The following is a 20,076-nucleotide window of genomic DNA, read 5'->3' as shown; positions in this document are numbered from 1 at the left end:
CAGTAAGGAATCTCTGGATTCCATGCAATCCCAGTCAAAGTTGCAGCAGTATTTGCCACAGAGAAGAAGAGAGAATCCTAAAGTTTCTAGCCAGCAACACGAGACCCTGACTAGGCAAAGGAATCCTCAGGAAAACGAACAAAGCAGCACGTGTCACAATTTCTGATTTCAACATAGAGGACGAAGCGCTAGGTACCGAAACGGCACAGTCTGGGCCCCAAAACAGGCATGAAGACCCATGCAAAACAATTGAGAGCCCAGAGCCCAACTCAAACTTACATGGACAGCCCATTTTGGACCAGGGAGCCAAGTGGAGACAGCGGAGAAAGGAGAGTCTCTACAATAAACGGTGCTGGGAAGCCTGCACAGCCACATGGAACACAACGAGAGTACACCATGATGTTACACCTGGCACACACACCACCTGAAATGGATTAAAGCCTTGAATGGCAGACTTGAAACCGTGAACCTTGTAGGAGAAGACCTAGGCAGAGTGCTCTTTGCCATCTGTCTGAGCCGCCTATTTGGAAGAAGCATGTCTGACTGGGCAAGGGCAACAAAGGAAACAAGAAACAAACGGGACCACATCAAATGCACACACTTCTGCCCACTCAAGGAAACCATCAACTGAATACTAAGACACCACAACAATTGGGAGAGGATGTTTGCAAACCACACATCGGACAAGGGGTGAAAAGCCCAAAGATACAATCAACTCGCACGTCTCCACAAGAAAAAAAAACAAGCCAATGAAAACCTGGTCAAAAGATGGAAGCAGAGATTTCTCCGAAGAAGACAGAAAGAGGGCCAGTAGGTGCATGAAAACTTGTTCACCATCATTAAGTCTCAGGAAAATGCAAATCCAAACTGCAAGGCCATGGCAGCTCACTGTGGTCAGCATGGCTAGAAGGAAGCAGACAGGAAATAACAAGTGTCAGAGAGGAGGTGGAGAGAAGGGAAGCCTCCTGCACTGCTGGTGGGAGTGTAACCCGGTGCAGCCACGATGCCAAAGGTGTGGAACTGCCTCAGAAGTTTAAGTATCCATGTCCCGTATGACCCAGCTATTAATCTGCCGCTTGCTTATCCAAAAAAGTCAGAAAGACTACCGCATAAAGACATGTGCATGGCTGTGTTCACCACAGTCTTACTCCTGATATCCAAGACTTGGAAAGCACCCTGGTGTCCAGCAAGGGATGATTGGAGAAGGAAGACGGGCTATAGCCACACAATGGTATACCACTCAGCCGGAACAAATGATGCAATCCAGCCATTTGTGACCACCAGAATGGCTGTGAGGGTTTTAGGGGAAGTGTAACAAGCCCCAGTGAGAAATTCAAATACCATAGAATCTCACTTACAAGGAGAAGAAAAAGCAAGCACTAACCAACAGGTGGCACTGAACATTTGTATGCGGGCTCCCAGAGGCAAAGAGGGGCGGTGACGGAGGGTGAAAGAGAAGATTAGGCACAAGTGTGTGGTGAGGGCCTGTGATTAGTCTTACACTGGTGAAGATGATGTAAGCTACACAGAAGTCTAAAGCAATGAGGATGTGAATCTGGAAGTTATAGTACGTTCTAATGCAGGGTCATGGCTATAAATTCACCTCAAATCAAAAATCCAAAACGGGGTCCAGAATGATGTCATAAAGCTTTGGGGGCGGAAAGAGTTTACGGAAGGTGAACTTCCAAGGATGGAAAATCACCTCCAAATGCTTACAGATGCTACAGAAAGGCAGACCATTCCAAATAGGTGAAGAGGAATACTACGAAGAGAACATGATCAGTCCTAAACCCATGAACGAACGGAAAATGTTACCGTCCATGATGTTATTACTAATCACCTTCACGAATAATCCAAACAGGCCCACGTCTTCCCAAGTTCAGGCAAAAGGTTGGTCCAAAAGTACAATTCAGGGCCGGCCCTGTGGTGGAGCAGGTAAGTGCCCACATTCCGCTTGGGCGGCCCGGGCCTCACTGTTTCACATTACGAGTGCATATCACATTAGTAGTGTTAGGAAATATAGATTTCATGGTATGGTGCGGGCAGAGATCATAAATAAGCAGCAATTGTGAGGATACGTTATCAATACGCACAAGAAAAGGAACCATAAGAATATTACAATCTATGGAAGTATCTGGTACACTTCCCAAAGGCAGAAGGAAGGAAATCTTGTGACCTGCCAAGGTGGAATTGGCAGAGTGCCACGAGATGACACCATCATTGTGCATCAGAACATTCCCTGGGCAACTTCAACTTGTGAGGGAGTCCAGGACTTTTTCTGGGTAAGGTCCACCCATTTTGCCATCTACCCAAGATATAAGAGATAAAACCCAGGATAATCTTACAGGAGTGAAACCAGTGTCTAGAGAGAATGTAGGAGCCCTTTCGAAGTTCAAGGAGAAAGATAGAAACTGACAACAATTGCAGAAAAAGGAAAACTATCCTACCTAGACAGGGTGAGGAGTCAGACTGGTCTGAGATGGCTGTGAAACTCTGTGTGCACGGAGGTTGTCAGGACAACTTCGAATTTTGAGGTCGCTTATGACATCACGGTGAACATGTCCCCCAGGGTGGCCGCATGGTTACAGTCTGAGGATTGGCCTAGGCTAGGCTATTAAAGGGACAGATACCCAGAAACAGGTTTGGCAAACAGAAAGCAGGCACAGAAACTAGAAGAGATAAAACAGAGTCTGATGCAAGGGATAAGAAAGGAACCCTAGGCCACAAGTGAGAATAGAGGGACAGGCACGGAGAGGAGAACATTGTCATCTATTCAAGTCTATGGGGAGGTCATGCTGATTCAAGCTTGCAACTTCATTGGAAACAAGTGGCCGGACTTGGGGTTCATCACACCTACAGTGCCCTTGTGCCTTAAGCATAATGCAAAGTCAAGAAAGATGTCTTGAGGACATTGAAGAGAAGAATCGATGCCTCCTTTCCAAGGCCCATAGCATTCTTTGCAGGTCAGTCTCTTTTTCCGAAGCTCTGGTGTCACGTGGGCCCACTGGGCACATGGTAATGTGTCCCAAGAGATGTCTTGGAAGCCTTGAAGGAATGGAGCCCTGTCACGCTTGGGGTATGTCTCTTTGTTTGGAAGTGCTCTACAAGGGTGCTGAAAAGCACCCTCTTCCACAGGGCTTCGTTCCTTCGTGAAGGCTGCCCTCCCAGGCTAGTGTGCTCTGTTTGCCTCCATCGAAATTCTCTCCCCCTACCTCTTGCCGTAGAAGGATTATTGATTATGTGTTTTGACACCATATGTAAGGAAGTTGCACGAAAATTAGAACTTTACAGTTGTGTTTCAAGAAAAATAAACAGGCCAGGGTAGAGGATGTAGGGCAAACAAATGGCACACCCTATAAAAATTAAGTAAGCCCGTATCTGGACGGAATCTAGGGGAACGTTCAAGGATCAGGGGTCAAGTTCGAAACTTCCCAAATCCGGAAAAGAGACAGAAAAATATCTTTCCTGGAGAGTGGAATTCATCCGATTTGTCTAAGTTGTCTTGGAAACATTGTGTCCGTGAAGGGGGTTGCCAGGACCACCTCGAATTTGGAGTTTCTGATCTCAGGATGTCAAACCAACCCACATGACCACGTGTTCTCAGTGCTTAGTTTGACCTAGGCTAGGATAGCCAAGAGTCCTACAAGTGACCGGTGCAAATTCAAGGACAACAACCAAGAGTCACGAAAGCACTCACACCTCACCCTAGAGAACATACAGCGATTAAAGAAATACAAACTAATCCCTTGGAATGAAGGAGAACGGACTGATAAGCATGTCTAAGGGAGATAGCTGAGAAAGACCATGACGAGTATACTATGGAAAAGAAAAAGAGGACCCAGAAAATGGAAGGTGAACAGAAATCACACCTGAATTATCCACAATGAAAGATGATGTCCGTCTTTAGACAGACTCTGCTGGAACGTTTGAAAGTCAGAGAAATTCACAAGCCAAAAAACGGCAGCGAAGGTCAAGCATGGGCTAACTGGGAAGGGTGAGTTATGAGACTGCTCCAAGCAGGCTCTGAAACCTGTATCCAGGAAGCATGCTGGACCTCAGAGACACAATTATGACAAATCCTCTGACATCACAATGGACCCGAAAAACAACCTAGCCTCATCTACACAGTGCTAGAGTTGGGCTCACTAGTATATTTAACTCCCATTGCACTCAACTGCACGTTGCCACTGAACATGTAAGTGGCCGGCCGGTGGTGCAGTGGTGAGGTCCGCACCTTCTGGGTCTGTGGCCCAGTATGGGCTGGGTGGAATCCTCGGTTTGGGCCTCCTCACCACTGCTTCAGTTGTTCTGGTGCAGGCGTCCGAGGTAGAGTAGAGGCAGATGGGAAGGGACGTTGGACAGGGCCAGACTTCCACAGCAAATACAGGAGCATTGCCAGCAGATGTGAGCACAGCAATGCACTTGTGCCAAAACAAAACCAATTAAAAGTTGCAAAGAACAGAAAAACTGAAGCTAAGGAAAAAAAAAAAACAAAAAAACAGGAGCTTGCCATTACGAAGAATAGGATCTCTGTGAATAACCTTAGCAAAACAGGTGAATTCTATGTTAATTCAAAAACTAGCAAACCTTTGGGGAAAGAAACTCAAGAAGACACAAGAAAAAAAAAGATATCGAGGGATCTAGGAATGGAAGGATTAACACACTTGAAAGGTTCATACCGCAGTAAGGAATCTCTGGATTCCATGCAATCCCAGTCAAAGTTGCAGCAGTATTTGCCACAGAGAAGAAGAGAGAATCCTAAAGTTTCTAGCCAGCAACACGAGACCCTGACTAGGCAAAGGAATCCTCAGGAAAACGAACAAAGCAGCACGTGTCACAATTTCTGATTTCAACATAGAGGACGAAGCGCTAGGTACCGAAACGGCACAGTCTGGGCCCCAAAACAGGCATGAAGACCCATGCAAAACAATTGAGAGCCCAGAGCCCAACTCAAACTTACATGGACAGCCCATTTTGGACCAGGGAGCCAAGTGGAGACAGCGGAGAAAGGAGAGTCTCTACAATAAACGGTGCTGGGAAGCCTGCACAGCCACATGGAACACAACGAGAGTACACCATGATGTTACACCTGGCACACACACCACCTGAAGTGGATTAAAGCCTTGAATGGCAGACTTGAAACCGTGAACCTTGTAGGAGAAGACCTAGGCAGAGTGCTCTTTGCCATCTGTCTGAGCCGCCTATTGGGAAGAAGCATGTCTGACTGGGCAAGGGCAACAAAGGAAACAAGAAACAAACGGGACCACATCAAATGCACACACTTCTGCCCACTCAAGGAAACCATCAACTGAATACTAAGACACCACAACAATTGGGAGAGGATGTTTGCAAACCACACATCGGACAAGGGGTGAAAAGCCCAAAGATACAATCAACTCGCACGTCTCCACAAGAAAAAAAACAAGCCAATGAAAACCTGGTCAAAAGATGGAAGCAGAGATTTCTCCGAAGAAGACAGAAAGAGGGCCAGTAGGTGCATGAAAACTTGTTCACCATCATTAAGTCTCAGGAAAATGCAAATCCAAACTGCAAGGCCATGGCAGCTCACTGTGGTCAGCATGGCTAGAAGGAAGCAGACAGGAAATAACAAGTGTCAGAGAGGAGGTGGAGAGAAGGGAAGCCTCCTGCACTGCTGGTGGGAGTGTAACCCGGTGCAGCCACGATGCCAAAGGTGTGGAACTGCCTCAGAAGTTTAAGTATCCATGTCCCGTATGACCCAGCTATTAATCTGCCGCTTGCTTATCCAAAAAAGTCAGAAAGACTACCGCATAAAGACATGTGCATGGCTGTGTTCACCACAGTCTTACTCCTGATATCCAAGACTTGGAAAGCACCCTGGTGTCCAGCAAGGGATGATTGGAGAAGGAAGACGGGCTATAGCCACACAATGGTATACCACTCAGCCGGAACAAATGATGCAATCCAGCCATTTGTGACCACCAGAATGGCTGTGAGGGTTTTAGGGGAAGTGTAACAAGCCCCAGTGAGAAATTCAAATACCATAGAATCTCACTTACAAGGAGAAGAAAAAGCAAGCACTAACCAACAGGTGGCACTGAACATTTGTATGCGGGCTCCCAGAGGCAAAGAGGGGCGGTGACGGAGGGTGAAAGAGAAGATTAGGCACAAGTGTGTGGTGAGGGCCTGTGATTAGTCTTACACTGGTGAAGATGATGTAAGCTACACAGAAGTCTAAAGCAATGAGGATGTGAATCTGGAAGTTATAGTACGTTCTAATGCAGGGTCATGGCTATAAATTCACCTCAAATCAAAAATCCAAAACGGGGTCCAGAATGATGTCATAAAGCTTTGGGGGCGGAAAGAGTTTACGGAAGGTGAACTTCCAAGGATGGAAAATCACCTCCAAATGCTTACAGATGCTACAGAAAGGCAGACCATTCCAAATAGGTGAAGAGGAATACTACGAAGAGAACATGATCAGTCCTAAACCCATGAACGAACGGAAAATGTTACCGTCCATGATGTTATTACTAATCACCTTCACGAATAATCCAAACAGGCCCACGTCTTCCCAAGTTCAGGCAAAAGGTTGGTCCAAAAGTACAATTCAGGGCCGGCCCTGTGGTGGAGCAGGTAAGTGCCCACATTCCGCTTGGGCGGCCCGGGCCTCACTGTTTCACATTACGAGTGCATATCACATTAGTAGTGTTAGGAAATATAGATTTCATGGTATGGTGCGGGCAGAGATCATAAATAAGCAGCAATTGTGAGGATACGTTATCAATACGCACAAGAAAAGGAACCATAAGAATATTACAATCTATGGAAGTATCTGGTACACTTCCCAAAGGCAGAAGGAAGGAAATCTTGTGACCTGCCAAGGTGGAATTGGCAGAGTGCCACGAGATGACACCATCATTGTGCATCAGAACATTCCCTGGGCAACTTCAACTTGTGAGGGAGTCCAGGACTTTTTCTGGGTAAGGTCCACCCATTTTGCCATCTACCCAAGATATAAGAGATAAAACCCAGGATAATCTTACAGGAGTGAAACCAGTGTCTAGAGAGAATGTAGGAGCCCTTTCGAAGTTCAAGGAGAAAGATAGAAACTGACACCAATTGCAGAAAAAGGAAAACTATCCTACCTAGACAGGGTGAGGAGTCAGACTGGTCTGAGATGGCTGTGAAACTCTGTGTGCACGGAGGTTGTCAGGACAACTTCGAATTTTGAGGTCGCTTATGACATCACGGTGAACATGTCCCCCAGGGTGGCCGCATGGTTACAGTCTGAGGATTGGCCTAGGCTAGGCTATTAAAGGGACAGATACCCAGAAACAGGTTTGGCAAACAGAAAGCAGGCACAGAAACTAGAAGAGATAAAACAGAGTCTGATGCAAGGGCTAAGAAAGGAACCCTAGGCCACAAGTGAGAATAGAGGGACAGGCACGGAGAGGAGAACATTGTCATCTATTCAAGTCTATGGGGAGGTCATGCTGATTCAAGCTTGCAACTTCATTGGAAACAAGTGGCCGGACTTGGGGTTCATCGCACCTACAGTGCCCTTGTGCCTTAAGCATAATGCAAAGTCAAGAAAGATGTCTTGAGGACATTGAAGAGAAGAATCGATGCCTCCTTTCCAAGGCCCATAGCATTCTTTGCAGGTCAGTCTCTTTTTCCGAAGCTCTGGTGTCACGTGGGCCCACTGGGCACATGGTAATGTGTCCCAAGAGATGTCTTGGAAGCCTTGAAGGAATGGAGCCCTGTCACGCTTGGGGTATGTCTCTTTGTTTGGAAGTGCTCTACAAGGGTGCTGAAAAGCACCCTCTTCCACAGGGCTTCGTTCCTTCGTGAAGGCTGCCCTCCCAGGCTAGTGTGCTCTGTTTGCCTCCATCGAAATTCTCTCCCCCTACCTCTTGCCGTAGAAGGATTATTGATTATGTGTTTTGACACCATATGTAAGGAAGTTGCACGAAAATTAGAACTTTACAGTTGTGTTTCAAGAAAAATAAACAGGCCAGGGTAGAGGATGTAGGGCAAACAAATGGCACACCCTATAAAAATTAAGTAAGCCCGTATCTGGACGGAATCTAGGGGAACGTTCAAGGATCAGGGGTCAAGTTCGAAACTTCCCAAATCCGGAAAAGAGACAGAAAAATATCTTTCCTGGAGAGTGGAATTCATCCGATTTGTCTAAGTTGTCTTGGAAACATTGTGTCCGTGAAGGGGGTTGCCAGGACCACCTCGAATTTGGAGTTTCTGATCTCAGGATGTCAAACCAACCCACATGACCACGTCTTCTCAGTGCTTAGTTTGACCTAGGCTAGGATAGCCAAGAGTCCTACAAGTGACCGGTGCAAATTCAAGGACAACAACCAAGAGTCACGAAAGCACTCACACCTCACCCTAGAGAACATACAGCGATTAAAGAAATACAAACTAATCCCTTGGAATGAAGGAGAACGGACTGATAAGCATGTCTAAGGGAGATAGCTGAGAAAGACCATGACGAGTATACTATGGAAAAGAAAAAGAGGACCCAGAAAATGGAAGGTGAACAGAAATCACACCTGAATTATCCACAATGAAAGATGATGTCCGTCTTTAGACAGACTCTGCTGGAACGTTTGAAAGTCAGAGAAATTCACAAGCCAAAAAACGGCAGCGAAGGTCAAGCATGGGCTAACTGGGAAGGGTGAGTTATGAGACTGCTCCAAGCAGGCTCTGAAACCTGTATCCAGGAAGCATGCTGGACCTCAGAGACACAATTATGACAAATCCTCTGACATCACAATGGACCCGAAAAACAACCTAGCCTCATCTACACAGTGCTAGAGTTGGGCTCACTAGTATATTTAACTCCCATTGCACTCAACTGCACGTTGCCACTGAACATGTAAGTGGCCGGCCGGTGGTGCAGTGGTGAGGTCCGCACCTTCTGGGTCTGTGGCCCAGTATGGGCTGGGTGGAATCCTCGGTTTGGGCCTCCTCACCACTGCTTCAGTTGTTCTGGTGCAGGCGTCCGAGGTAGAGTAGAGGCAGAGGGGAAGGGACGTTGGACAGGGCCAGACTTCCACAGCAAATACAGGAGCATTGCCAGCAGATGTGAGCACAGCAATGCACTTGTGCCAAAACAAAACCAATTAAAAGTTGCAAAGAACAGAAAAACTGAAGCTAAGGAAAAAAAAAAACAAAAAAACAGGAGCTTGCCATTACGAAGAATAGGATCTCTGTGAATAACCTTAGCAAAACAGGTGAATTCTATGTTAATTCAAAAACTAGCAAACCTTTGGGGAAAGAAACTCAAGAAGACACAAGAAAAAAAAAGATATCGAGGGATCTAGGAATGGAAGGATTAACACACTTGAAAGGTTCATACCGCAGTAAGGAATCTCTGGATTCCATGCAATCCCAGTCAAAGTTGCAGCAGTATTTGCCACAGAGAAGAAGAGAGAATCCTAAAGTTTCTAGCCAGCAACGCGAGACCCTGACTAGGCAAAGGAATCCTCAGGAAAACGAACAAAGCGGCACGTGTCACAATTTCTGATTTCAACATAGAGGACGAAGCGCTAGGTACCGAAACGGCACAGTCTGGGCCCCAAAACAGGCATGAAGACCCATGCAAAACAATTGAGAGCCCAGAGCCCAACTCAAACTTACATGGACAGCCCATTTTGGACCAGGGAGCCAAGTGGAGACAGCGGAGAAAGGAGAGTCTCTACAATAAACGGTGCTGGGAAGCCTGCACAGCCACATGGAACACAACGAGAGTACACCATGATGTTACACCTGGCACACACACCACCTGAAGTGGATTAAAGCCTTGAATGGCAGACTTGAAACCGTGAACCTTGTAGGAGAAGACCTAGGCAGAGTGCTCTTTGCCATCTGTCTGAGCCGCCTATTGGGAAGAAGCATGTCTGACTGGGCAAGGGCAACAAAGGAAACAAGAAACAAACGGGACCACATCAAATGCACACACTTCTGCCCACTCAAGGAAACCATCAACTGAATACTAAGACACCACAACAATTGGGAGAGGATGTTTGCAAACCACACATCGGACAAGGGGTGAAAAGCCCAAAGATACAATCAACTCGCACGTCTCCACAAGAAAAAAAACAAGCCAATGAAAACCTGGTCAAAAGATGGAAGCAGAGATTTCTCCGAAGAAGACAGAAAGAGGGCCAGTAGGTGCATGAAAACTTGTTCACCATCATTAAGTCTCAGGAAAATGCAAATCCAAACTGCAAGGCCATGGCAGCTCACTGTGGTCAGCATGGCTAGAAGGAAGCAGACAGGAAATAACAAGTGTCAGAGAGGAGGTGGAGAGAAGGGAAGCCTCCTGCACTGCTGGTGGGAGTGTAACCCGGTGCAGCCACGATGCCAAAGGTGTGGAACTGCCTCAGAAGTTTAAGTATCCATGTCCCGTATGACCCAGCTATTAATCTGCCGCTTGCTTATCCAAAAAAGTCAGAAAGACTACCGCATAAAGACATGTGCATGGCTGTGTTCACCACAGTCTTACTCCTGATATCCAAGACTTGGAAAGCACCCTGGTGTCCAGCAAGGGATGATTGGAGAAGGAAGACGGGCTATAGCCACACAATGGTATACCACTCAGCCGGAACAAATGATGCAATCCAGCCATTTGTGACCACCAGAATGGCTGTGAGGGTTTTAGGGGAAGTGTAACAAGCCCCAGTGAGAAATTCAAATACCATAGAATCTCACTTACAAGGAGAAGAAAAAGCAAGCACTAACCAACAGGTGGCACTGAACATTTGTATGCGGGCTCCCAGAGGCAAAGAGGGGCGGTGACGGAGGGTGAAAGAGAAGATTAGGCACAAGTGTGTGGTGAGGGCCTGTGATTAGTCTTACACTGGTGAAGATGATGTAAGCTACACAGAAGTCTAAAGCAATGAGGATGTGAATCTGGAAGTTATAGTACGTTCTAATGCAGGGTCATGGCTATAAATTCACCTCAAATCAAAAATCCAAAACGGGGTCCAGAATGATGTCATAAAGCTTTGGGGGCGGAAAGAGTTTACGGAAGGTGAACTTCCAAGGATGGAAAATCACCTCCAAATGCTTACAGATGCTACAGAAAGGCAGACCATTCCAAATAGGTGAAGAGGAATACTACGAAGAGAACATGATCAGTCCTAAACCCATGAACGAACGGAAAATGTTACCGTCCATGATGTTATTACTAATCACCTTCACGAATAATCCAAACAGGCCCACGTCTTCCCAAGTTCAGGCAAAAGGTTGGTCCAAAAGTACAATTCAGGGCCGGCCCTGTGGTGGAGCAGGTAAGTGCCCACATTCCGCTTGGGCGGCCCGGGCCTCACTGTTTCACATTACGAGTGCATATCACATTAGTAGTGTTAGGAAATATAGATTTCATGGTATGGTGCGGGCAGAGATCATAAATAAGCAGCAATTGTGAGGATACGTTATCAATACGCACAAGAAAAGGAACCATAAGAATATTACAATCTATGGAAGTATCTGGTACACTTCCCAAAGGCAGAAGGAAGGAAAACTTGTGACCTGCCAAGGTGGAATTGGCAGAGTGCCACGAGATGACACCATCATTGTGCATCAGAACATTCCCTGGGCAACTTCAACTTGTGAGGGAGTCCAGGACTTTTTCTGGGTAAGGTCCACCCATTTTGCCATCTACCCAAGATATAAGAGATAAAACCCAGGATAATCTTACAGGAGTGAAACCAGTGTCTAGAGAGAATGTAGGAGCCCTTTCGAAGTTCAAGGAGAAAGATAGAAACTGACACCAATTGCAGAAAAAGGAAAACTATCCTACCTAGACAGGGTGAGGAGTCAGACTGGTCTGAGATGGCTGTGAAACTCTGTGTGCACGGAGGTTGTCAGGACAACTTCGAATTTTGAGGTCGCTTATGACATCACGGTGAACATGTCCCCCAGGGTGGCCGCATGGTTACAGTCTGAGGATTGGCCTAGGCTAGGCTATTAAAGGGACAGATACCCAGAAACAGGTTTGGCAAACAGAAAGCAGGCACAGAAACTAGAAGAGATAAAACAGAGTCTGATGCAAGGGATAAGAAAGGAACCCTAGGCCACAAGTGAGAATAGAGGGACAGGCACGGAGAGGAGAACATTGTCATCTATTCAAGTCTATGGGGAGGTCATGCTGATTCAAGCTTGCAACTTCATTGGAAACAAGTGGCCGGACTTGGCGTTCATCACACCTACAGTGCCCTTGTGCCTTAAGCATAATGCAAAGTCAAGAAAGATGTCTTGAGGACATTGAAGAGAAGAATCGATGCCTCCTTTCCAAGGCCCATAGCATTCTTTGCAGGTCAGTCTCTTTTTCCGAAGCTCTGGTGTCACGTGGGCCCACTGGGCACATGGTAATGTGTCCCAAGAGATGTCTTGGAAGCCTTGAAGGAATGGAGCCCTGTCACGCTTGGGGTATGTCTCTTTGTTTGGAAGTGCTCTACAAGGGTGCTGAAAAGCACCCTCTTCCACAGGGCTTCGTTCCTTCGTGAAGGCTGCCCTCCCAGGCTAGTGTGCTGTGTTTGCCTCCATCGAAATTCTCTCCCCCTACCTCTTGCCGTAGAAGGATTATTGATTATGTGTTTTGACACCATATGTAAGGAAGTTGCACGAAAATTAGAACTTTACAGTTGTGTTTCAAGAAAAATAAACAGGCCAGGGTAGAGGATGTAGGGCAAACAAATGGCACACCCTATAAAAATTAAGTAAGCCCGTATCTGGACGGAATCTAGGGGAACGTTCAAGGATCAGGGGTCAAGTTCGAAACTTCCCAAATCCGGAAAAGAGACAGAAAAATATCTTTCCTGGAGAGTGGAATTCATCCGATTTGTCTAAGTTGTCTTGGAAACATTGTGTCCGTGAAGGGGGTTGCCAGGACCACCTCGAATTTGGAGTTTCTGATCTCAGGATGTCAAACCAACCCACATGACCACGTGTTCTCAGTGCTTAGTTTGACCTAGGCTAGGATAGCCAAGAGTCCTACAAGTGACCGGTGCAAATTCAAGGACAACAACCAAGAGTCACGAAAGCACTCACACCTCACCCTAGAGAACATACAGCGATTAAAGAAATACAAACTAATCCCTTGGAATGAAGGAGAACGGACTGATAAGCATGTCTAAGGGAGATAGCTGAGAAAGACCATGACGAGTATACTATGGAAAAGAAAAAGAGGACCCAGAAAATGGAAGGTGAACAGAAATCACACCTGAATTATCCACAATGAAAGATGATGTCCGTCTTTAGACAGACTCTGCTGGAACGTTTGAAAGTCAGAGAAATTCACAAGCCAAAAAACGGCAGCGAAGGTCAAGCATGGGCTAACTGGGAAGGGTGAGTTATGAGACTGCTCCAAGCAGGCTCTGAAACCTGTATCCAGGAAGCATGCTGGACCTCAGAGACACAATTATGACAAATCCTCTGACATCACAATGGACCCGAAAAACAACCTAGCCTCATCTACACAGTGCTAGAGTTGGGCTCACTAGTATATTTAACTCCCATTGCACTCAACTGCACGTTGCCACTGAACATGTAAGTGGCCGGCCGGTGGTGCAGTGGTGAGGTCCGCACCTTCTGGGTCTGTGGCCCAGTATGGGCTGGGTGGAATCCTCGGTTTGGGCCTCCTCACCACTGCTTCAGTTGTTCTGGTGCAGGCGTCCGAGGTAGAGTAGAGGCAGAGGGGAAGGGACGTTGGACAGGGCCAGACTTCCACAGCAAATACAGGAGCATTGCCAGCAGATGTGAGCACAGCAATGCACTTGTGCCAAAACAAAACCAATTAAAAGTTGCAAAGAACAGAAAAACTGAAGCTAAGGAAAAAAAAAAACAAAAAAACAGGAGCTTGCCATTACGAAGAATAGGATCTCTGTGAATAACCTTAGCAAAACAGGTGAATTCTATGTTAATTCAAAAACTAGCAAACCTTTGGGGAAAGAAACTCAAGAAGACACAAGAAAAAAAAAGATATCGAGGGATCTAGGAATGGAAGGATTAACACACTTGAAAGGTTCATACCGCAGTAAGGAATCTCTGGATTCCATGCAATCCCAGTCAAAGTTGCAGCAGTATTTGCCACAGAGAAGAAGAGAGAATCCTAAAGTTTCTAGCCAGCAACACGAGACCCTGACTAGGCAAAGGAATCCTCAGGAAAACGAACAAAGCAGCACGTGTCACAATTTCTGATTTCAACATAGAGGACGAAGCGCTAGGTACCGAAACGGCACAGTCTGGGCCCCAAAACAGGCATGAAGACCCATGCAAAACAATTGAGAGCCCAGAGCCCAACTCAAACTTACATGGACAGCCCATTTTGGACCAGGGAGCCAAGTGGAGACAGCGGAGAAAGGAGAGTCTCTACAATAAACGGTGCTGGGAAGCCTGCACAGCCACATGGAACACAACGAGAGTACACCATGATGTTACACCTGGCACACACACCACCTGAAGTGGATTAAAGCCTTGAATGGCAGACTTGAAACCGTGAACCTTGTAGGAGAAGACCTAGGCAGAGTGCTCTTTGCCATCTGTCTGAGCCGCCTATTTGGAAGAAGCATGTCTGACTGGGCAAGGGCAACAAAGGAAACAAGAAACAAACGGGACCACATCAAATGCACACACTTCTGCCCACTCAAGGAAACCATCAACTGAATACTAAGACACCACAACAATTGGGAGAGGATGTTTGCAAACCACACATCGGACAAGGGGTGAAAAGCCCAAAGATACAATCAACTCGCACGTCTCCACAAGAAAAAAAACAAGCCAATGAAAACCTGGTCAAAAGATGGAAGCAGAGATTTCTCCGAAGAAGACAGAAAGAGGGCCAGTAGGTGCATGAAAACTTGTTCACCATCATTAAGTCTCAGGAAAATGCAAATCCAAACTGCAAGGCCATGGCAGCTCACTGTGGTCAGCATGGCTAGAAGGAAGCAGACAGGAAATAACAAGTGTCAGAGAGGAGGTGGAGAGAAGGGAAGCCTCCTGCACTGCTGGTGGGAGTGTAACCCGGTGCAGCCACGATGCCAAAGGTGTGGAACTGCCTCAGAAGTTTAAGTATCCATGTCCCGTATGACCCAGCTATTAATCTGCCGCTTGCTTATCCAAAAAAGTCAGAAAGACTACCGCATAAAGACATGTGCATGGCTGTGTTCACCACAGTCTTACTCCTGATATCCAAGACTTGGAAAGCACCCTGGTGTCCAGCAAGGGATGATTGGAGAAGGAAGACGGGCTATAGCCACACAATGGTATACCACTCAGCTGGAACAAATGATGCAATCCAGCCATTTGTGACCACCAGAATGGCTGTGAGGGTTTTAGGGGAAGTGTAACAAGCCCCAGTGAGAAATTCAAATACCATAGAATCTCACTTACAAGGCGAAGAAAAAGCAAGCACTAACCAACAGGTGGCACTGAACATTTGTATGCGGGCTCCCAGAGGCAAAGAGGGGCGGTGACGGAGGGTGAAAGAGAAGATTAGGCACAAGTGTGTGGTGAGGGCCTGTGATTAGTCTTACACTGGTGAAGATGATGTAAGCTACACAGAAGTCTAAAGCAATGAGGATGTGAATCTGGAAGTTATAGTACGTTCTAATGCAGGGTCATGGCTATAAATTCACCTCAAATCAAAAATCCAAAACGGGGTCCAGAATGATGTCATAAAGCTTTGGGGGCGGAAAGAGTTTACGGAAGGTGAACTTCCAAGGATGGAAAATCACCTCCAAATGCTTACAGATGCTACAGAAAGGCAGACCATTCCAAATAGGTGAAGAGGAATACTACGAAGAGAACATGATCAGTCCTAAACCCATGAACGAACGGAAAATGTTACCGTCCATGATGTTATTACTAATCACCTTCACGAATAATCCAAACAGGCCCACGTCTTCCCAAGTTCAGGCAAAAGGTTGGTCCAAAAGTACAATTCAGGGCCGGCCCTGTGGTGGAGCAGGTAAGTGCCCACATTCCGCTTGGGCGGCCCGGGCCTCACTGTTTCACATTACGAGTGCATATCACATTAGTAGTGTTAGGAAATATAGATTTCATGGTATGGTGCGGGCAGAGATCATAAATAAGCAGCAATTGTGAGGATACGTTATCAATACGCACAAGAAAAGGAACCATAAGAATATTACAATCTATGGAAGTATCTGGTACACTTCCCAAAGGCAGAAGGAAGGAAAACTTGTGACCTGCCAAGGTGGAATTGGCAGAGTGCCACGAGATGACACCATCATTGTGCATCAGAACATTCCCTGGGCAACTTCAACTTGTGAGGGAGTCCAGGACTTTTTCTGGGTAAGGTCCACCCATTTTGCCATCTACCCAAGATATAAGAGATAAAACCCAGGATAATCTTACAGGAGTGAAACCAGTGTCTAGAGAGAATGTAGGAGCCCTTTCGAAGTTCAAGGAGAAAGATAGAAACTGACACCAATTGCAGAAAAAGGAAAACTATCCTACCTAGACAGGGTGAGGAGTCAGACTGGTCTGAGATGGCTGTGAAACTCTGTGTGCACGGAGGTTGTCAGGACAACTTCGAATTTTGAGGTCGCTTATGACATCACGGTGAACATGTCCCCCAGGGTGGCCGCATGGTTACAGTCTGAGGATTGGCCTAGGCTAGGCTATTAAAGGGACAGATACCCAGAAACAGGTTTGGCAAACAGAAAGCAGGCACAGAAACTAGAAGAGATAAAACAGAGTCTGATGCAAGGGCTAAGAAAGGAACCCTAGGCCACAAGTGAGAATAGAGGGACAGGCACGGAGAGGAGAACATTGTCATCTATTCAAGTCTATGGGGAGGTCATGCTGATTCAAGCTTGCAACTTCATTGGAAACAAGTGGCCGGACTTGGGGTTCATCGCACCTACAGTGCCCTTGTGCCTTAAGCATAATGCAAAGTCAAGAAAGATGTCTTGAGGACATTGAAGAGAAGAATCGATGCCTCCTTTCCAAGGCCCATAGCATTCTTTGCAGGTCAGTCTCTTTTTCCGAAGCTCTGGTGTCACGTGGGCCCACTGGGCACATGGTAATGTGTCCCAAGAGATGTCTTGGAAGCCTTGAAGGAATGGAGCCCTGTCACGCTTGGGGTATGTCTCTTTGTTTGGAAGTGCTCTACAAGGGTGCTGAAAAGCACCCTCTTCCACAGGGCTTCGTTCCTTCGTGAAGGCTGCCCTCCCAGGCTAGTGTGCTCTGTTTGCCTCCATCGAAATTCTCTCCCCCTACCTCTTGCCGTAGAAGGATTATTGATTATGTGTTTTGACACCATATGTAAGGAAGTTGCACGAAAATTAGAACTTTACAGTTGTGTTTCAAGAAAAATAAACAGGCCAGGGTAGAGGATGTAGGGCAAACAAATGGCACACCCTATAAAAATTAAGTAAGCCCGTATCTGGACGGAATCTAGGGGAACGTTCAAGGATCAGGGGTCAAGTTCGAAACTTCCCAAATCCGGAAAAGAGACAGAAAAATATCTTTCCTGGAGAGTGGAATTCATCCGATTTGTCTAAGTTGTCTTGGAAACATTGTGTCCGTGAAGGGGGTTGCCAGGACCACCTCGAATTTGGAGTTTCTGATCTCAGGATGTCAAACCAACCCACATGACCACGTCTTCTCAGTGCTTAGTTTGACCTAGGCTAGGATAGCCAAGAGTCCTACAAGTGACCGGTGCAAATTCAAGGACAACAACCAAGAGTCACGAAAGCACTCACACCTCACCCTAGAGAACATACAGCGATTAAAGAAATACAAACTAATCCCTTGGAATGAAGGAGAACGGACTGATAAGCATGTCTAAGGGAGATAGCTGAGAAAGACCATGACGAGTATACTATGGAAAAGAAAAAGAGGACCCAGAAAATGGAAGGTGAACAGAAATCACACCTGAATTATCCACAATGAAAGATGATGTCCGTCTTTAGACAGACTCTGCTGGAACGTTTGAAAGTCAGAGAAATTCACAAGCCAAAAAACGGCAGCGAAGGTCAAGCATGGGCTAACTGGGAAGGGTGAGTTATGAGACTGCTCCAAGCAGGCTCTGAAACCTGTATCCAGGAAGCATGCTGGACCTCAGAGACACAATTATGACAAATCCTCTGACATCACAATGGACCCGAAAAACAACCTAGCCTCATCTACACAGTGCTAGAGTTGGGCTCACTAGTATATTTAACTCCCATTGCACTCAACTGCACGTTGCCACTGAACATGTAAGTGGCCGGCCGGTGGTGCAGTGGTGAGGTCCGCACCTTCTGGGTCTGTGGCCCAGTATGGGCTGGGTGGAATCCTCGGTTTGGGCCTCCTCACCACTGCTTCAGTTGTTCTGGTGCAGGCGTCCGAGGTAGAGTAGAGGCAGAGGGGAAGGGACGTTGGACAGGGCCAGACTTCCACAGCAAATACAGGAGCATTGCCAGCAGATGTGAGCACAGCAATGCACTTGTGCCAAAACAAAACCAATTAAAAGTTGCAAAGAACAGAAAAACTGAAGCTAAGGAAAAAAAAAAACAAAAAAACAGGAGCTTGCCATTACGAAGAATAGGATCTCTGTGAATAACCTTAGCAAAACAGGTGAATTCTATGTTAATTCAAAAACTAGCAAACCTTTGGGGAAAGAAACTCAAGAAGACACAAGAAAAAAAAAGATATCGAGGGATCTAGGAATGGAAGGATTAACACACTTGAAAGGTTCATACCGCAGTAAGGAATCTCTGGATTCCATGCAATCCCAGTCAAAGTTGCAGCAGTATTTGCCACAGAGAAGAAGAGAGAATCCTAAAGTTTCTAGCCAGCAACACGAGACCCTGACTAGGCAAAGGAATCCTCAGGAAAACGAACAAAGCAGCACGTGTCACAATTTCTGATTTCAACATAGAGGACGAAGCGCTAGGTACCGAAACGGCACAGTCTGGGCCCCAAAACAGGCATGAAGACCCATGCAAAACAATTGAGAGCCCAGAGCCCAACTCAAACTTACATGGACAGCCCATTTTGGACCAGGGAGCCAAGTGGAGACAGCGGAGAAAGGAGAGTCTCTACAATAAACGGTGCTGGGAAGCCTGCACAGCCACATGGAACACAACGAGAGTACACCATGATGTTACACCTGGCACACACACCACCTGAAGTGGATTAAAGCCTTGAATGGCAGACTTGAAACCGTGAACCTTGTAGGAGAAGACCTAGGCAGAGTGCTCTTTGCCATCTGTCTGAGCCGCCTATTTGGAAGAAGCATGTCTGACTGGGCAAGGGCAACAAAGGAAACAAGAAACAAACGGGACCACATCAAATGCACACACTTCTGCCCACTCAAGGAAACCATCAACTGAATACTAAGACACCACAACAATTGGGAGAGGATGTTTGCAAACCACACATCGGACAAGGGGTGAAAAGCCCAAAGATACAATCAACTCGCACGTCTCCACAAGAAAAAAAACAAGCCAATGAAAACCTGGTCAAAAGATGGAAGCAGAGATTTCTCCGAAGAAGACAGAAAGAGGGCCAGTAGGTGCATGAAAACTTGTTCACCATCATTAAGTCTCAGGAAAATGCAAATCCAAACTGCAAGGCCATGGCAGCTCACTGTGGTCAGCATGGCTAGAAGGAAGCAGACAGGAAATAACAAGTGTCAGAGAGGAGGTGGAGAGAAGGGAAGCCTCCTGCACTGCTGGTGGGAGTGTAACCCGGTGCAGCCACGATGCCAAAGGTGTGGAACTGCCTCAGAAGTTTAAGTATCCATGTCCCGTATGACCCAGCTATTAATCTGCCGCTTGCTTATCCAAAAAAGTCAGAAAGACTACCGCATAAAGACATGTGCATGGCTGTGTTCACCACAGTCTTACTCCTGATATCCAAGACTTGGAAAGCACCCTGGTGTCCAGCAAGGGATGATTGGAGAAGGAAGACGGGCTATAGCCACACAATGGTATACCACTCAGCCGGAACAAATGATGCAATCCAGCCATTTGTGACCACCAGAATGGCTGTGAGGGTTTTAGGGGAAGTGTAACAAGCCCCAGTGAGAAATTCAAATACCATAGAATCTCACTTACA

This window comes from Equus asinus, chromosome 22 (genome assembly GCF_041296235.1).
Source record: "Equus asinus isolate D_3611 breed Donkey chromosome 22, EquAss-T2T_v2, whole genome shotgun sequence".
NCBI classification, from domain to species: Eukaryota; Metazoa; Chordata; class Mammalia; order Perissodactyla; family Equidae; genus Equus; species Equus asinus.
Note: the sequence above shows the minus strand (reverse complement) of the source record.